The sequence below is a fragment of the Amblyraja radiata genome, chromosome 10 (assembly GCF_010909765.2).
Source record: "Amblyraja radiata isolate CabotCenter1 chromosome 10, sAmbRad1.1.pri, whole genome shotgun sequence".
NCBI lineage: Eukaryota > Metazoa > Chordata > Chondrichthyes > Rajiformes > Rajidae > Amblyraja > Amblyraja radiata.
This window is the reverse complement of record NC_045965.1, coordinates 39,289,354-39,294,629: the sequence shown is the minus strand read 5'-3', so window position 1 is coordinate 39,294,629 and position 5,276 is coordinate 39,289,354.

Genomic DNA, 5,276 nt, shown 5'->3' with positions numbered 1-5,276 from the left:
GTTGTGTTGTTATTTTAAATATTTGCATACAAAAATATTGGAATCAAAACATTTAATCATTTTTTGCAGTAAATGTGATAGTAAAAGTTAAATCAGAATTTGGATTGAGATATCTTGATTGATGGAAAGATTTAGCATGGAAGCGGGCATTTCAGCACTGAGTCACATGTGTGCTGAAATTCTATGTGTAGAAATGAACTGCGGATGCTTGTTTACACCAAAGATAGACACACAATGCTGAAATAAATCAGTGCGATAGGCAGCATCTTTGGAGAGAAAGAATGGGTGATGTTTCGGGTTGAGACCCTTCTTGTGTCTATCTACCTCTTCATTCCAGTTCTACGTCAACCCACTTTCCTATCCACTCCTTACATATTAGGGCCAATTTTCGAAGGCCAATTAATCTACAAACCCACATATCCTTGGGGTGTAGGAGGTAACTAGGAAACCACAGGGAGAATATGCAATTTCCAAACAGTCAACACCCGAGGTCAGAATTGAATCTAGGTCTCTGGTGCTGTGAGGCAGCATCTCTGCCAGATATCACCCATTTACACAATATTAACAAGAGATTTCCACAGATTGTTCTTTCATGTTGGATGACAAGAGCTGTGAAATGTAGAACCAGGGTGAGGTGGGGTTGAAAGTTAAAAGGGAAATTTGGGACAAGGAGTTGAGAGGTGAGCAAACTTCCCTTCAACCCCCAAGCACCTTGGTGTGCAAACTAACTAAGTAATATCAACTAAGTAATATCAACTAAGTCGAGTGGGGGCGCCGTCGAGAATGGCTGCTCAGCCTGCAGCTGTTCATCCTTTCACCCTTTTTTATTTTTAGTGTGTTAAAAGTTTTGTGTTGGAGGTCTTCTAGTCTTTTTATATGGGGGGGTGGGGGGAAAACTGCTTTTCTCAGCCTACCTGGTCAGAGATGCGTCTTTCCTCCGAGCCGCATCTTCGCCCTCTCGTCGCGGCCTACCATCTGGACTGAAGCGGCGTTTTCCTGTCGGGACCGACCAGAACATCAGCTTCAGCGGCAGCGCCGGAGTGCTGAGACCGCGGACTCCAACATCGCAGAGCTGTGGTTGCGGAGCATCCAGCCGCGGGTGGCGCTGAGTTCAGACACTGCGGAGCCTGGGATCTTTCACCGAGATCGCCAGTGTTGGAGCTCCGACCAGCGCGACCTGTGGACTTCGGGAGCCGCGGTCTCTGGCAGCAAGCGGCCGTTCCAGACACTCCAGGCCGCTGAGAGTGTTTTACCGATGCCGGAGCTCAATCATCCGGCGAGAGGGCCTGAAACATCAGGCCGCCGTCGCGGCGACTGCGGAGGCCTCAAATAGGGTGAACAAGAGGAAGAGGACTGGACTTTGCTGCCTTCCGTCACAGTGGGAACCTTTGTGGGGGGATGTTTTTATGTTTAATGTCAAATTCTTTAATGTGTTTTATTTTTATTGGTGTGCTGCAATGGCAACTCAAATTTCTCTACACCAATTGGTGTATGTGACAATAAATGTCCTTTGTAATATCAACTTTGTAATATCTTGTCAATTGACTACTGATGACTGCTCAGTCCATCACTGGCTCTGACCTCCCTACCATCGGGGCCGAGCCCGGCGACTGGGCCTGGACTGGAACCGAGCCTGGAGCTGGAGTGAGGGCCAAGCCCTGAGCTTGGGATGGGGCCATGACGGGCCGAGAAAGAAGCCGCCGGTGGAAACAAGGACGAGCCTGGGTCCAGGGACAGGGATGGTGAAGTCAGGACTTGCACTGGAGCCCAGGCGGTGGCTGAACTGACGGCTGGAGTTTGCCGCTGGAACCAAGGACGAGCCTGGGCCTGGACTGGAGCCCAGGCAGTGGCCAAGCCTCCCTCTCTACCCACCCCTCCCACCCCTCCCTCTCTACCATCCCACCCTCTCTACCCCCCCCTCCCTCTCTGCATTAAGGGACCAGCCCTTCCCTGTGACGCCGCACGCCCCCCTCCCGCCCCCGCGTTGTGGGACGGTACCCACCGGGTCCCACTTGGTCTAGTAACTGGCTAATATGAAACTGACCCTACTCCTGGCAAAAGATTTGGGTTTCCCACTAAAAAGTTTTCATTTGGAATAGAAGTCCAAGTATTGCAATGGGCTGGAGTAAAAATATCATTTTACTTCGGAGTCACGTGAGTGACTACGTGAAGAACCCGTCCAGCACGCATGCGCGACATGAGCGTTCACGCAGTGCAACAGCGATGAACGGGAGTACAGGCGCTCACGCTACAAGCTTAAAAAGGCAGACCGTCAGGTAAGTACTTACTCTGAGGTCATAATTACAAAACTTTGCTCTGCTTTGTACACTCCAGATCGAGAAAAGCTGGAAAATGAGCAAAGCAAGACAAGGAAAAAAGACCGCCCCCCGTTCGACTCCAACAGAACAGGAGCGTTCCATCAGTGGGGGGCGAGAGGCGGCACCTGGACTGCACACGCTGCGGTCCACAATCATTGATACCGAGCCGAGCCCAGTACCGCTAGCGCAGCCTGACCAACAGCAGCGGACTGGAGGCAAATCAAAAAGAAAAACAAACCGACCGGTAATCTCTGATGACTCTGACGAGGAAGACTCGCTGCCTCAGAGCGGCAGAGGTAGCCGCCTGAGCCGCATGGAAAGGCTCATGGAGAAAATGCTCCAGCGAGACTTGCTTCGGGAGCTGGAGCAGTCTCGCCAAGGGAGTTCAGGCACTCCCGCACCAGTGCCTTACAATGCACTGGCCATCGCTTCCCCCTCAGCCGAGGGCAGCGTTGGCGACCAGGACTGGGCTGGTCAGGAACTGGGGTCACTGGCCGAAGATGTCGGGAGTACGCACGGGGTACAGGACCAGGAAGAGCTGCTGGGTGTGCTGAATCGCTACGTGGCTACACCACGAGCAGGGCGGCCGTTGCAGCCAAAACTGGCGGCCAACATTGACTACCTGTCCTTCAAACCCCTACAAGAACAGGTAGTCAATGAGGCACTAGAACTCTACTCGCCTCCGGAGAACTGCATTTCGCTCAACGTACTGGCTGTCAACAGCCAAATCTGGGGGTACGTTGGGCAGAGTATCCGAAACCAGGAACTAAAATTGCAGCATATCCTCAAGGTCCTGACGTCAGCCATAACATCCTATGCTCGTTCCGTGGATGGGGTGGACATGACCACCAACCAATAAGACACTCTGGCTCTGCTGTGTAACACCCAATATGAAATAAACAACCTCTGCAAGGAGATAATAAGACCTGCCCTCAATCCCACATTTGCAGGACTGTGCAAAACACCGGCCTCAGAGCCACAGATCCTGCTATTTGGTAAGGACTTGTCAAAACAAGTAAAAAACCTAGAGGAAGAGTCCAAAGTATTCGGCCTCATGAGGGCAGGCCCCGGTACGAGGAGACCCACACAACCCAGACGGCAGTACCCCACCGCGTCCACCAGTCGACGTCAAACTCATGGGACTGGTGAAAGCTCGGGGTCCGCATACCATCCCCGAAAGCCTTTTTTAGGCCAGGGCCCAGAGCGGACCCCATGGAAAATGCGCCACCCTCAACCAGCAGTAAATCCAGCAGCACAACGACGGATGAAGAAACAGAAGAAAGGAACACTCCCATAACTATGGAGGTAGGTGGGCCTGGTTCCTACCAGCACATAAAAAGTGGGGGAACTGTACTAACAGGGGGGAGATTACACCTGTTCATGGAAGCATGGAGGACTATCACGAATGATAGTTATATACTTAACAGTATTCGTGGATACAAAATAGAATTCATTCAAGAAAATATGCCACCAGTTCAGCATGCATCCCAAAGGGTCTTTACCCTCTCAGTCAAAGAAAAACTAGAGGGTCAAGCAGAACTGGTGAGGTTATTGACAAAGGGTATCATTGAGAAATCCAAACATGAACCTTTGGAATTTGTCTCAAATATATTTACCAAAAACAAAAGAGATGGTGGATGTCGCATCATCATTGACTTAACCTCACTAAATACCTTTGTTAAGTATATACATTTCAAAATGGAAACATTTGTAACTGCCAAACAACTGATTTCCAAAGGCTACTTTATGGCAAGCATCGATTTAAAAGATGCCTACTATTCAGTACCCATTCAAAAGGATCATCGCAGATACCTGAAATTTACCTGGATGGGGCAACTATGGCAGTTTAAAGCGTTGCCTAATGGCTAAACATCAGCCCCAACACTATTTACCAAGATATTAAAACCAGCCTTGGCAACATTAAGAAAACAGAAACATATTGTCATGGCATATCTTGATGATATCTTAATAGTAGGCAAAACCATGGAATTAGCTAAATCAGCTGTATTAGCTACCAAACAATTGTTTGAAACCCTGGGATTTGTCTTGCATCCAGATAAATCTAAGTTGACGCCATCCACAACTATGGACTATCTGGGATTCACAATTAACTCAGTCCACATGTCTGTAACATTGCCAAAAGATAAAGCAGCAGAATTAGCACAGACGTGTAACAATTTAATGGTTAGCGATCAACCAACCATCCGACAAGTGGCAAGAGTAATTGGCAAAATAGTAGCAGCATTTCCAGCTACACAATTTGGACCTCTGCACTATCAAAACCTACAAAGGGCAAAAGTGCAGGCGTTAAAACAACATGCAGGTCACTTTGACCGAACCATGAAATTACCCATTTAAGCAATATCAGAGTTACAATGGTGGATAGAGAACATTTGGCATAGTTCCAGCCCTATCATCATCAATAACCCAACGTTAACTATACAAACAGATGCCAGTGCTCAAGGCTGGGGAGCAACTAATACCATATCCAGCACAGGTGGTAGATGGACTAACCTAGAATCATCTTTACTACAAACACTGGGCATAAATTATTTGGAAATGTTGGGTGCGTTTTATGGTTTAAAAGCATATTCTACGAATATGCACCACTTGCATGTTCGTTTACAGATTGATAATACCACGGTGGTGGCCTATATTAACCATATGGGCGGAATAAAATCGATATCATGTGACAATTTGGTCAACATAATCTGGCAATGGTGTGTCGATAAACATATTTGGCTATCAGCAACTTACCTACCAGGTAAGCTAAATACAGTGGCAGACACCAGGTCACGCAAATTCAATGATAACACCGAATGGATGTTAAATCCTAAAGCATTTGCTAAAATTACAAAGCAATATGGCACACCAGATATCGATCTCTTTGCATCCAGACTAAATCACCAGGTACCAATGTATGTCGCTTGGGAACCAGACCCTGATGCAGCAGCGATA